The following is a 15,572-nucleotide window of genomic DNA, read 5'->3' as shown; positions in this document are numbered from 1 at the left end:
TCCTGTTGTATGGACTGTTACAAGTGGCCTCTTTGATCCATCCTAGCTCTTCTTTTTCTGAGATGAGAAGTGCAGAACTCATCCACACATTTTCAAGGAAGGGGCTAAAAAATCTTCCTGTTTAATAGAGAAGGGACTTAGTTCATTGGGTGTAAATTGACCATAAAAATTAATCCTGGAGAATCCTTTATAGCTATCAAAGGAGGTAGATTTGGAGCTGTTTTTTCTTTTGGTTTGGTTCGGTTGCAGTAAAAATGTAGGTGTAAAAGTGTGTTAAGGCCTGGCAAATTTGCAAAGCTACCTGATGGGATTGCCTGGGCTGGTAGGACTGAAAAACTAAGGCACTGTCCAAGCTGTGTTAGCACTTCCTGAAAAGAAATGCACATCTGTTAGCCATACCCTGTTGTCAGATAGTGTCTTTCTATGTTCTAGTGGGATTCTTCATATGGATAATACACATATATTATCAACAATTATTTTGTGTAGATTTTATATCTGAGAGCTATTACCCTATCATCTGTACTACTTGTCCGAAACATTATTAAAATTCAGCTGACAGAAGGAAGAATCTGATGTATGAGTTCCTGTTCTATAGTTTTTAATTACTCAATGGAGGTGGGAGGTGTGCCAATAGCTGGACAGATCTAGGTGGAAATTTTAGCTCTGACTCAGCTCCACCTTGAACTGAGATACAGGTGCAGGCTGTTCCCTCTCCACCCCGCTTCCTTTTGGAAAGAAGCCCAGAGGTGTAGGACAGGGATCCAGCAGATTTGTCAGTGAGGTAGGACTGGCAGGTGCATCACAGGGAACATTTGCTCCGGGACTGGGACGTGGCCAAGGTGCATAGTCTACAAACACAACACCTGCCCCACGGTGCAAATACACCCATCATCATCCCTCTCTGCTTCAGCTCATGTCAATGGGAGCAGAGCTGGTGAGGCTTGAGCACCTCGAAAAATCCACAGTGATTTATTTAGGGGGTTCAAAAGAAGCACTGCTAGGCCACCTGTTGATGATAAAGCCTTGTCAATTTGAGAATAATTGAGGATATCTCCTTCAGTCCTGTATTGCGCCAACTGCAACATATTTTGGATGCCCTGCTGTGACAGAGTCAGTGAAAATAGGCAGTCTTCTTGAACTCTCACTTCTGAAAATGAGACCAGTAAGAGCTTGTCATTGGTTTTTATTAACACAAAATATTTTAGCAAGCTCTTGCCATTTTAAGTATTGTGGGGAAAACAAAGCATTCATCTGCCTCCTCTAGCAATTTTCATAGCTCATGAGACTAATCGTTCCTGTCAGGTAGCTGGATAGCTTGTTCATTCTTCATAGCTGACAACCTTTTTACATTCGGTATTGAAGCACAGGCTTCAGCCTTATGCTGCAAAGAATATCCTACATATTTTAATCGCTTCCTAGAATCACTCACCTTTTGAAAGCTGCACAGCACTGTGCTGAAAAGCACAGAAAGGACAACATCGAGTCCACAGGATTCATATTCTCCAGTGGATTTGCTAGCAGAAATGTAATGCTCTCAGCAAAAGGCATCGAGAATGGGCTCTGCTGTGATCTTGGTGAACTGGTGATCCTTACTTTTATTTCATACTTGGCATCTGCTGTGAGTTGATCTAGATTTTAATTTAAAAAAAAAAAATAAAAAAAAAGCAAAAAAAAAGCTATATTGTGTTGATGGGTCCTAGAGAGCTGGTTAGAGGGAAAGAAATACAGAACAGGAATATTCTCTTGTTTTCACAGGGAGAAGCAGAGAGTTGTTACCAGCAAAGAGATTCTGCTGCAGTAAACTTGTCCTGGTGGGACAGGTTTAAGCACTTAATCCCTTTGCTGCTCCTGTTATAACAATTCCTAGAATATGGCAGCACTAACAGGATGTTTTCCATAGAGATTAAAAAGGATTATTCATTTTAGTGACTCATCTCCAGCCAGTCCATTGTTGAAAGCTGTGGCTGATTGTACAAACAGTGTGTTGTCCTGATGAAAGGAAAGCAAACTGAAGGGACCAGCTCCTTTTCAGCCAGCATCTATTCTGACCTTTGCTCTCTGTTATCAGTATAGCAGCTAAACATCCCAGCTAGCTCTCTTTGGTGTGTCCCATGTGTTAACCCAAGCATCCATCTCTCACCGTCCTTTACAGGCTGCTCAGAGACAAACAGCACAATGTCAGGTGATGGTTACCCCTCTGTTTTGTACCTGAGTGCTGTGCAGCCAGTGTGCCAGCACTAAGGGCACATCTTGCTCTGGTACTGCTTAGGAGTTAACTCTGTGAACAACAGGCCCATGAATATTTTCTGCAACAGAATAAATCCTCTTTTCATGAAGTACCAGGAGCAGCTGGGTGGCAGCACGAGAGCAAGTAAACTGCTACACACACACACACAAATATGCAAAGGTGTCTTGATTTCTTATGGTAAAGCAGAGATTATGGTGCTGAGCAAGGCTTTCTGCTCCGATGTTCCTCTACTACCTACAAAAATGTCTGTCACTTTTCTAAGGACAAAGTATAAACTTTTGATTAAATTCATTTTTCATCCTCAGAGTCTGCTTGGAATAGGTTTAAATAGCAAGGACAAACAACAAAAGCCTTTGCTTTAAAAACAAACAGCCTAGCTTGGAGTGTTTCTGTTAATATTAACTTTCCTGGCACAATTAAAGAGCTTTTTACCCTTTCCTTATCACCAAGGGTTTCTCTATGAAAAACTTGCCACCATTTTTTTTTTTTTTTTTACTAGTTGGCAAGGTCCCTGGCTTTCTAAGAACTACTTTTAGTCTTCCAATTTTATAAGTCTTCTTCTGGCTTGCTACATACTGCTTTATGGCCATGAACTGCAAGAAGTTTTTGAAGCATAGCAAATGCATATTGTTTGAGAAATATTTTTGGATATGTTTTCTGAACAACTAACTATACCTAGTAACAAAAGTAGTTTTCTTACTTTGTAAACAAATGTTTATAATGTTCATTTAAACATCATGGAGCAAAAATTGCTTGGATGAACGACCTTCCTGTGAAGCAGGAAATATATGTTCTCTTGACTTCATTGACACGGTACATGCTGCCATCTGGGTGTCCTGAGAAAGCACCTGGCTTGCTTTCTTACCTGCTGCTCCATCCTTTCTCAGTGGTCACATCAAAGGGCACTATACACACAAAAAAATGTCACCAAATGCCAAACTTTCAACCTTACACAATGCTGTTTGCTCTGGGCTTTTGCAATACGATTGATCATCCCTGTTTTGCAGGTGGAGGAGCTGAGGCAAAAATGCCTCAGAGCCGTGGGCTGGGCATTTATATGGCATGTGTGTCAAGCTCCTTCACACATGCAGTGCCCACATCTGAAGCCTTGTCCACGCACACTGTTGTCATCATGTCCGCAACTACTGCCAGTGTATACTACCAGTACAGATATATAAAAATATTCCTTCAAAAGCACTGAAGCATCTTAAGAGATCATATGGTACTGCTACATTTACATCATGATTTGATGCTGATGAAGAACCTGATTTTACACATGTTATATGATATATGTCTATGTGTAGGTCACAAAGAGTATACATAATGAATGCAGTGACATTTGTCATTCAAACTAAAGGATCCACTAAGCCACTGCTAGTGATAATTATTCTCCAAGGGACTGCATGCTGATGGTGAGACACCAAAGTGTCTCATGTTGGTGTACAGCCAAAAGAGGGTGATTTTTTAATGTTTTTTTTTTTTTTCCACACTAGGACCTTGTTAGATGGGATTATGCTCCTCAGATACATTCAGATTAATGTGAAGACACTTTGGGTACCAAAGAAAAAGAGGGTAAGGTTGCCAGCTGTTGGCTCTCCTGTGTTTTCTCTCTTTGTAGCAGATTTCTGAGGTTCCTGGTGATGCACTGTTCAATCTTTCAGGAGCTGAGAGGCAACAAGCTGTTTCAGTGCTCGCTGGAACTCAAAGGGCTTTGTATTACCATCAAGTTGCATGAAGACATTTCAATTGGTGCAGTTGCCAGGAAGCTCACAGAACTGTTTAAGTCTTTGTCATGAATCCGTGAGTTTTTTTCATAGCATAGGCTGAAGGAAGAACCACAAACTGTACTAAAAATCAGTATAATTTAGCAACATGTCAGAACAAGCAGAATTTTTCTAGAAAGGGAAGCATTTTGCAACAAATTGTTTGTAGACTACAGCTGATGGCTTAATTTCCATTTCATTCAGTGAACAATAGGACATATGGCCAGCTGGGGTTTACTAGATACTTCCAAAGCATCGTTATTTCCAGCTAGAAATGCTATCCACTGTGAAGTCAAATCCCCACAGTGAAGGCTGCTGAGACTTTGCACGCTGCCAGAGTAAAGGCGCTACCCTGATCATATGTAGTCCAACTGGAGCCATGTCTGTGTCAGGAAACTGAGCAGAGACGGGGCGGTCTGGAAACTCTGTCCCTGGTCATTATGTTCGTTGCTTCTATAAAAAGACTTCAGTCAATTATGAATTTTGTCAGAACATTCTAATACAGATGGAAGGAGAAGGTCACTTTGAAAATAGCTCCTATTTATTTGTCTGTCATTGCTCATAAGAAATTATACACATACACCAGATGCTAGACTGGCTCTGCCCTTTGTTCATAACACAGGCAATTAAAACAAAAAAGAAGAATGCCCAAGTGGTATAGTTTTAATAAGCCCAAAGATTAGCAACTAATGCCAAACCATAATGAATTTTCCATCAGCATGACTTGTAGGTCTCTGTCACTATAAATCTAGCCCAGCGAAGCCCATTACCTAAAGGAAGGTCCATGGACTGCAGAAAAACAGAAGAGAAGCCAGGATCAGTAATGGAAAAAATAAATAAAAACAAAACAAAACAAAACAAAGCATTGTCTGGAAGGTGTTGTACTGGCAACATGTAGGTGTCAGTGCACTAAACTCAACTTCTACTCACATACTCTGCAAGGTACATACCTTTGAGGAGGTAAATATCCCTCACCATTTCCATTTACTTCACTTTCTGTTCCACACCACTTTAATAATAAATACCAACTCTTGCTGCCATATGGCTGCTAGAGTCCTGGTCTTTAACCATAAATATTTTTGACTGTTAGGCCTGTTGGGTGAAAATATGAGGACTTCTGCTAGGGTGCCTAAATTCTGGACAAAAATGTTCCACCTTTGTAACCCTGTAGAGAAATAGGTGTGTGAGGGCAAGCATTTTCTTGAGAAAATGAAAAAGAATATATCCTCTGGTTAGGGCATGCCTTTGCTGAGTATGTTGTGTGAGCACTGCCAGCATAGCATGAAATACCAAAAAGAAAGTCCTAATTTGCTGTTGTACCTGAGGCCACAGCCCATACTAGACTGAGGTTCTAGTGCAGATGAAATCCAGAATTGTGATCCAGAAGCTTTCTGTTCAGGAATTGATTTAGCAGGGGGGAAGGGATCATGCAGGATTACTTTTAACTGTGTTGTGACTAAACACAGTTATGAAACCATGACCAGAGTGATTGTCCAAAATATTATTAAAGACATTGCGGTGTGAACAAATGAACATTTGACATTGTCTACTGTAATCTGAGTTAGGCTGTTATAATATGTATGAGAGGACAACCAGACTGGTAAGAAACCAGCTGGATGGTCAGGCTCAGAGTGTCAAGGTCAGCAGGTCATAGTTTGCCTGGAGCTGCAACAAGGCAGGTACTGCATTGTCATGGAGTATGCTCTCATCAGATTTGCAGATAATTCCTAGTTGAGGGTGGCGACTCCTCTTCAAGGCAGGGCTGCCATTCAGAGGGATCTAGAGGAAACAGGAACCTCATGAAATTCAAGAAACCAGAAGCAGAGTGCTGCACCCAGGAAGGAATAACCCTTTGCAAATATGTAGTCTGCAGACAGACTGGCTTGGGATCAGCTCTGGGGACAGTGGCCTGTGGCAGCAAGCTAGGCAGCAGCACCTGAGGTCACCTCCAGGAGATGGGACAGGGCTGCCCAACACTTGCCACCAGCCAGCTCTGTGCCCCCAGCACAGGGCTGGTGCTGATGGCTGGGGCAAGCTCCCCAGGCTCAAGTAGAGGCTGGGCCAGTGGGACTCATCCAGCCAGGGCAGGGCAGCCCTGGGGGCACCTCACATCCATCATTACATGTGGGAACGGGCCAGGAGGCAGCCAGGACCTGCAGGGCCACACATGGCCGGAACACAAGGCTGGGCAGGTGTGGGCTGGAAGCACAGGGGCTCAGGCTGGGTGTGAGGAGGCCTCTGGCAGCATGAGGCTGCCAGGCAGAGGGATGGGCTTGGGCAGGATCTGTCCTTGGGGTGTCCAAGAGGAAAGCCCTGAGCAGCTTGGTCTGGTCTTACAACTGGCCTGGCTGTGAGAAGGGGGGCATGAGGGGCTTTCTGAACATGAATTATTTTGTGATTCCACAATTCTAACCAACAATATTAGGCGTAGGTGCATGAAGAATGTTTTTCCCACTGTTACGCTATTGCCATCCAGTGTTGTGCCTGTGATAAATCCTGGCTGCGCATGGTGACCCAGACTTGTGCATCTTGACCACCGTCATAATTTAGTGTACACTTTATTGACTCAAGACTACTTAAATATCATAGTATAGAACCATAGAATCACAGAATGGTCTGGGTTGAAATGGACATTAAAGGCCACCCCGTACCAACTGCCTGCCACAGGAATGGACACCTCCCACCAGACCAGGTTGCCCAACCTGGTCTTGAACACCTCCAGGGATTGGGCATCCACAGCTTCTCTGGGTAACCAGTTTCAGTGCATCACCACCCTCATCAGTGAAGAATTTCCTCTTTGTATAACACAGTAGATGCTGTTGCTCGTTTCTTACTGTGAATGAGAACTTTATCAGCACAGTATGGATGACTTATATTAGAGTGTTTCCTCTCAAATGTGGACCATAGAAGAGTTCTGTTTTTTTGTTTGGTTTTTTTTTTTTGTTTGTTTGTTTGTTTTTTTTTTGTTTTGTTTTTTTTTTTTTTTTGTTTTGTTTTTTTTTTTTTTTTCAGTTACTATTTACAGTTCAGCCACAGTATCCTGTAGGGAAAGAGTACAATTTTCTTCTAATGTCTATTTTTTTTTTTTTGGTGACATTTCACTGATCAGCAGCTTCTGCTATCTCCTCCCTTTTTAAAATAAAAAACAATCATCACTGACATTTTTCATTCCTTCACATATTTTAAATGTTAAATTTGAGGATTTATTTATTGCTCTGTACCTTTAGAAAAATCCATTGCATTGTTCATTGTTGTTCAACCACAGTTTTTTTATTTAGCTTCTAAGTAGTTTTTAAACACTTTCTGGTCTGATTTTTTTAAAGCACTTCTACCTTTAGATGTACATTCCAGTCTATTATTCTGCTAAATATTTTAAGCATTAAAAATGGCTATTTAAAGCTTGATAAAGTATAATACTGATTAATATCAGTACTTAGTCAACTAAGTTTAACCAGATCCTGGTCTATATATAATAGTCTGTAATGACTACTATAAGGGCTCAGTAATTACCCATACCTAACTCTTCACCCAGATGTAACAGATGCTAGAACTCACAGTTTTCTAGACTCCCATTAAAAATGTCTAATCTAAATGCCATTTAAAAAGGTGAATTCCTTTTTCTAAGTGTTCCTAAACACAGTTTAGGAACATCGACAAGACCTTGAGAGATCCCTTTAAACCGCAACATACTAATAGTACCCGTGATTTCCCCAGATATGTGTTCAACATTTATTTCAGTACTATCCATGCTCACTGCTTCCAATTCTGTGCAACACCTATCATGTCATCTTTTAACTGCTTCTCACTAAGCACATTGTAAATGGAATATAAAAACTTGTGTGCTTCCAAGGCCCTTGAACTTTGACAGAATTGCTGTTCATGCAGCTGAGTTTCAGGTTCAGAAGCTGTATCTGATACCTTATTTAGTCAGCGGGATCCCACAGACATGCTGCTTTAGACAACAACACTGGTGCCACAACCTTTCTGAGCCCCTAATTACCAAGGCACTTTTCCTTGCTTGCTGGGGAAGCTCTGGTTTCTGGATAAATGTAGAGCAGGGTCTGTGGAAGAGTGTAAATTGAACAGACAGGAATGGAAAGTGTAGCACTCTGAAAAATAAAAATGTTCTGTGAAGTTCCTCCAAGTTTGATCTCACCCCTCTAGCTTATCCTTGGTTTGATCAGTGCTATTGTGCTATGTTGTCATTCCTTCCCCAGCACGATTTTCTGGCTAGCTTCTATCTTTTCCTTACAAAACTGGTGTCCAGGTTGCAAAACCCACAGCTCCTTTCCTCATCAGCTTTCTAGGAAAACAAATAATATATTGAAAGACAGTAACCATCATTCCTGTTTGGAGACGTGGGATGCTTTGATAGCCCTTGACGTCTCTGCCGCCCACCCCAGCTGTAGTTTTCCCACCAGGGTATGATGCCTGTGGCACGGTGTGGCTTCTGCAGCTCTGTGTTCATTCTGCTGCTTCTCCCCCACTTCCCACCAGCTGCTTCAACCCACGGGTTGAGGAATTGCATTCTCAGCATTTTTAAATGCTCCAATAAGTAAAGCTTAACATGTGTAGTTAATCATTGATTTTTATTTTTATTAACTTAACACTGAAGGTTGAGAATAAGAGACTCCTGAGTCTTTGGAGAAATGGGGAGGCAGGGGGAGGCAGGGAAAGGTGTGCTCTCCCCATTACTGACCACGTTCCAGCCACTGACACATTGCTGGGTGTAAACTACAGCAACTATAGGAAGTACTGTAATGCGAAGCCATTTCTCAAGGATTTTCCACTGGCTTCAGATCCTCCAGACTTATGAGCTCTACATTTGTTCCCCACTCCACCTTGGAAACTTCTGTACCGGCTTGTGAAAACAGCCACCTATTTTGGCCCTGACCTACATTTCCTGGATAGAATCAGCTCCCTGAGGCTCATGCAAGTTCCCTAAATGCTGCTTGATTACAGGGGAATATGTGGGAGGGATGCCAATTGACCCCTTCCAGTTTCTTACTTGTATACGTATGTGGTATACAAGAATACTTAAGAATATGTGTATTACCTACTATGGGTACCTATGAATAATGTAGCTTTACCTGATCTCAGATGCAGACTGCATCTGTGCTTCAATATGATAAGGCAGCTCCCCTTTATGAAGCTGAGTTCTGCCACATTGAGTGAAAAAACAGCAGAATTGAGTGGGGTTAAGAGAACTCACCGCCCATGCACCATCTGACTGCCATCAGCCAGAGGTTTCAAAACTTTCTGGGCTTGTAATCAAGGTTGTGCATATATCTGTGATTTTGAGGAGCTGGACAAAACATGGTGAACAAGGATATGGTAGGTGAAAAAAAAGATGAACAGGTTAAAAAAAAAAATTCTGATCACAGTGACAGTTGATTAGGGTGTTGTTATTTGTTGTAAGGTGTATGGAGTAACCCCAAACCCATGAGAGAATCACCAAGAAGCAGTTGGCATCCAGCCACACAGTGTCATGTTTGAATCAGATTTCGAAGTCAAATCTTATGGGACAAAGTTACCCTTGTGATGCAAAGATGCATGAAATAGAAATGTTTGTGCATAGATGTAGCATCCAATGTAAAGGAGACACATACAAACTGCAAACAAACCATCAAGTACAATACATAATACAAAAACATTTCCTTTCTGCTTCATTTCACTAAGTAACATAGGCTGTACCTTACCTGAAGGATGCCTCCATAATGAGTGGATGCATCTTTAATGCATTTGTACCTCTTCTCATTTAGAAAGCATACTCTGTGTTTTTTGCAGTCTTAGAGAGGAGATGATTCCCTGTTCAGGCTCTCATTCCCAGATGAGCCATGTATCTCCCTGTTGTGCAGTGCTGTACACTTGTACTGCATCTCACTGTCATTAAAAAGAAATGAAACAGCAGCACAGAGGGGATGCCTGGCAATGGAGTTTTACTATGTGTCAGTGTTGTAAATTGCAGCAAAGCTAAGGAGTGGCTCTAGCCCCTGGATCCAACTGCCTACCACAAAATAAGGTATGTAGTTGCCATTTAAATGCACCTCTACACTTACAAGCTTTCCCAAAAACCTTCCCAGTATCAATGTGGTCTGAAGGGAAGCTCCTACCATCCCTTTGGGCCTATTTGCTTACATATGTAATGTGTGACTTCATTAGGAAAAGGAATATTGTGGAAGTTTTAAATGACTTAGAACAGCCAATTGAGAGACAGAGAACAGATGAACCAAAATCTGTCTATCTTCACCCTGACAAAGAGATAACCTACACAGCTCAGGCACCTGACTTGAATTAATTCAGACACCTTGGGCAGTACAGAAATATACTGAGCAAAGATGCTTTTATAATAGACACATTTATGCTGATATGTAAGATTTGATGTTATCCCTACATATTGCTTGGAATTGCTTGCTAATTCAAAAACATGTATATGAAGTCACTCTTTTAGCTTCTGTGGAATTCTAATGACTATTGAATAAAATATCATGGTGACTTTACTTCTAAAATCCCAAGGTCCATATTATTTGGGTCAATCCTATTAAATCAAAGGTTTTATCAAGTGAATTTAGTCATACCTTTAAGAATCCCTAGCAAACACCATTGAAACTAGTTGTCCTGCATTATGCAGAAGCTCACTTTACAGAATGCTGATCATTATGTAGATGCTAGACAAAGCAGACCTCTGTCAGAGCCCTTGGCTCAAAGTGGTTTCTGAAAAAACACACACTGTCTGGGAACAAAATATTACCTGCATGAAATACCCTGAGTGGCAGAATGAAGTAGCTTAAAAAAAAAAAAAAAAGACACAAAACCAATAGAGTTGAAATTTCCTGGAAATTTGGAAGGCAAATGTCTTGAACAGTGCTTCATTCTGTATCTGTATTTTGCACTGACGAATCTGCTAAGTTTTGTCATATATGCCAAAAGTAAAAGCCAAGTAAAGTGAAAGAGCCCATGCTGATGTCACTGAAAAAAAAATAAATAAAAAAATCAGACTCCTGGAGCAAAGGAGACAGATTTGCTTATTAAGGAACATAAAGACTAGAAAAGGTCTCTGGATCTTCATTGTGCTGTATGGAAAAATATATATACATATATATTTATATATATATATAAATATATATATATATCTGTGCTTGTGTACTTGTTGTAAAATCCAATTCTTGCTTCAATGACATCATCTTACTAAAAAACACTACAGTTAAAAGAGGTGATGTGGTCCTGGGCAACCTGTTCTGTGTAGCTCACCTTTAGCAGGTTTAGAGGTTGGAGCAGGTGACCTCCTGAGATCCCCTGGCTTAATTCTGAGTTTGGGCATGAATTAACTCTTTACACTAGACCCATCTTTGAAGCCCCAGACTGGGAAACACATTGGAAGATGGCAAGAACCACACGCACGAGACTGCTGTTTAGATCAGTTAATGAACTGGTTATAAATATCACATTAACATCATGTAACCATTGTCACTTCTGTTATCCCGAGCTGGGAGAAGAAAGCCCTGGGAATGATATTTTCAAGGGATTTTTCTGCAGCCAGCTGAAAGCAGTTAGGTTACATGCAGGCTTGTGTAATGTGGCACTGCCGGCTGGGGCCCAGACGTGCAGTCAAAAAGACTTTGTCAAGCCTTTGGCTCTGATGGATTGGTGAGGAGCACGCAGGTTATTTCTAAACTTCAGCAGCTACAGTTAGCTCACTTCTACGTGCAGTCTGGACACTCCTGAAATGTCTGTCACAGGACATAAACATTTATGATTCCTTTAACGCCAAACCCTTGGGCTCAGAACCAGTGAAGGTTGAATGAATACCTGCTATTATTCTTAGCTATTGCAGCTTAAAGTAAACTCAGCATGCTTAGTTATTTAAAAATCAGTTACTTCATGCTTTCATTGAGTGTGAGGACAATCCCGCCTGTCTAGCTGGTCTACAACAGCTTGCCGATAGCCTCAGTGTGCAAGTATGTTCAGGGCCACCCTTACAGGCACATGTGCTGCTGCTGTGCAACTTTGCTGAAGTGGCCCCAAAAAACCCTTCACAAAACATAACAAAAATCCCAAACCATTTGAAACAGAAGAGGGCTGGAGGAGCCTCTCATCCAGCATGTTCCCTAGAGTTAGGATCTGGTTCCTGAGCCTTGGGTGTAGCTGTCTGCTCCATGGCAGCGTCTCACTCGCCCGCTCGTTTGTTCTGGCTTCACGCCTGCATTTCAACTCCTGCTTCTATAGCACTCAGTAACACAGCACGCAGACCTGGAGCTATGCGAGTCAGCTTTACGTAGTTATACGAGGGATGAAATCACTAAGCAGCAGTCTCTTTCTTGAATAAAGATTATAGGTTCTTTACAATGGGGCTGGAGAACTTCTATAGGAAATAGCTTTGCTTAACAGGAGAGTTTTTGCTGGATGTTTCAAATCACAGGACAGCTCTCAATACATGTGTAACATCCTCACGATTTTTCTTTCTGTTTACATTGGTTTGTTCATGCTCAAGGAATTATCTGCAAGACAGTTTTTTGCTTGATGTTGTTTTGATTTTCCTTTTATACCAGGAGTCTTTATTTCATGAGTGCTTGGTACTGAGCCAGATTTCAGTAGTACAACATCAGTGATTTTACCAGGGTAAATACCAACTATTTTTGTGTTCTGATAGACTTCAGACTATAACCCCACCCTTTGAGGCTGAGTTGTGCTCGCTCTGTGCTCTCAAAGAGGACAAGTCAGGTTACAGTGCTCACTAGATTAACCAAACATAAAATGTGAATGCAACAGTTCACAATCACAATGAGTAAATGCCCTTGAGAAACAAGAGTTCCGCTTTAGCAGAACAACAACAAATTAGCTTGTGATGAATAACATTTACAATAACTTCACAAGTAAAGTTGCCATTCTGTTCTGCTAAATATATAAGACGTGAAGTCACAAGGTGAAACTGCCAACTGCTAGAAAAGTTAATAAAATTCAGTCGTTTACATCAAGGCTGATTAGAAATAACAACTATTGCATATCAAATTTTTTTAACCTGCTGTTCCTCAGCTAAAGGTCCTTTCTACCAATGACAGTCTTGTAAGATAAATCTTGCAGGTGCTGATCTGCAGTCAAAATGCACATAGTACTTTGCAGACAGACAAAAGGTGAACTTAAGGAGTCAAAAAATACAATCTTGAAAACATGTGAGTTATCTCTTTAATTTCAAATGGTAGTTGTGATGTGATTAAGTTTTCTCATGTGCATATGCATTTGCAAGTTTAGGCATAAAACGTGAAACAATACCTGATTTTAAAAAGAAAAAAAAAAAAAGAAAAAAAGAGAAAGAAACACTTTTTTAGTGGAAGAAGAGAGGAAACAATGACTTTTAGGCTTTACTGACCTTTTGTACTTTTCTGCTTAAACTATATGTATGGGTTAGTGGTTTTTAATTTATGTGTATGGTGGAAGAGAGATCAGAGTTGCAGAGATCAGAGTTGCAGTGGTCAGCAACATATTCATCCCCCCTCCCCACACTGTGATTTACTAATGCTAGTTTAGCTGAGAAAAATGTAATGTTTATCTTTATTATGCTTTTGAATGGGATGATTTCATCATGAAAACCACACATTTATATCAGTAGCAGAACATCTGTCCAGAGGCCAGACTTCACCACATTTCCTGCATCTGTGGGCACTGACCTGAGTGTAGTCAAAAGGGCTAAAATCACCTTATGATGCCTTTTCACACCTGTGCAGATGCTGTTTAATTCTTGAGAGATGAAGTTGGAGCTAAAAATTGAACAGGGTGCAGGACAGGAATGAAAACATAAATGTGGGAAGATGAATATTTTCTGAAATACCATTAAAAAGGAGAGTAAGGTAAACCTATTTGAGCAGCAGCATGTTTTGGTCAAGGTATGAAAAAATACAGAGACTACAGGGAAAGTGATTAGATGTAGAGGTTAATGTGAGATTAGCTTTCAAGCTCAAATTGAAGGATTGACTGATTGACTGAATCTCACCCTAAACCGTGTTTAGAAAGTGATAGGTAGATGCCTAAATTGTGGTGATGGCACTTAGGTGTCATGTAGGAACCACTCATCTAAGTTCACACTACTGTCAGCAGAGGTTTAGTCAACAGTATCCAAAGAGAAATTCAGCAGACAAGTTGCTTGTGACATGATTCAGCTGTCTAAGCATAGATGTCTAATGCCAGTTGAGATGCCCTAGGCTATGCCATCTGTCTTACAGCTGTCTCTCCTGAAACAAGTAGGACAAACAGGTCTTTGCTGTGTCTGCCAGCCAGCACAGATGTCTCAGATACCTGCATCCATCTGAAAAGAACACTTACATCTACATCTGACCTAACTAAAACAGGTCCTAGATGCCTGCTTTAGAGGGAGCTTCTAGGATGCTCTCCAGAGTCTCTTAAATTTGGGTATTTTAAACCTGATAGTGCTTCCAAAACTAATGCTAATTCCAAGTTAGTCATCATCGCCTCCCTCACAGGTGTGTATATATCAGGCTCTTGATGAATGTGAGCTGTACCATTCAAAAATGGTACTCAAGATTTTACTGGAGGATATCCACTGGTACTCTCCACCATATATATCTTTCTTTACTAACTGCTAAGGGTGTTAACACAGAATAACTTGCACTTTGATATCTGAATGCTAAACATCTGGTGAAATGAAACCCAAACTAGGGAACTGGTTCCAGAAGAATTGACAGGAGTCAGGTCTGGTCTGCACAGGGAAAAAAAATATTTTTCTGTAATTAGTGGTGCAACTTTATCTGAATGATGTCATACTGGTGTGAACACTTTATTCCTGGACCTTTTTCCAATCTCATTTATACTGCATGTGAGAAGGTTGGGGTAAATAGTTCCAGGATAAGTGTGCCTGTGTGGCATAACTCATAGTGTTTCACTCTGGAGGCAAAGTCTTGGGGATAGAAGAGAGGAGAGAAGGGCTGATAAAACCAGTGTCACAGGGAAAGTTAGTCAAACCATGGACAATTGTAGTAAAAGAAAGCACTCATTTAAATTCCTTCTGATTGTCTAATAGTGATGATAAAACGTTGGCTCCATTTACTTTGTTTTTAAATGGTTTGTGTTTTTGTACTTACTGGCTGTTCCTTTCATTCTGAGCCCTTTGTTTGATACAAATTGTTTCAATATGGCTTTGAACTGCCTGTCTGAACACACTGTTTAATTCACTTCCATTTTCAAGAACAAAGTATTTCAAGCACTCAAAAAAGTTTAGAAATAACTCCACACTCATAAAACATTAAAATCTTTGCAAGCACTTGGAGTAGGAAATGCTGCTAGTTCTTAAGATGTGCTGTCTATTTGAAAACCAGTTGTGTACTTAATTTAAAATGGAAGGATATAAACAGTTTGTTGGTTTCAAGCAATTCTAATATAAACTGTCCCTTAAAATTACTTCCATCCTCAAAACTGCTTCTTTTTGCTGCCATTATTAGCAGCCTCCAATCCTGCAAATAGCTGTGCATGATAATTGCAGTACTCTAACTGACTTCAGTGGGACAACACATAAGAGTAATGTTATGTGTGATAATTTTTGCATAGGCAGG

The sequence above is a fragment of the Anas platyrhynchos genome, chromosome 1 (assembly GCF_047663525.1).
Source record: "Anas platyrhynchos isolate ZD024472 breed Pekin duck chromosome 1, IASCAAS_PekinDuck_T2T, whole genome shotgun sequence".
Taxonomy (NCBI): domain Eukaryota; kingdom Metazoa; phylum Chordata; class Aves; order Anseriformes; family Anatidae; genus Anas; species Anas platyrhynchos.
The sequence above is the reverse complement of the archived record's forward strand: the minus strand, read 5'-3'. Positions refer to the sequence as shown.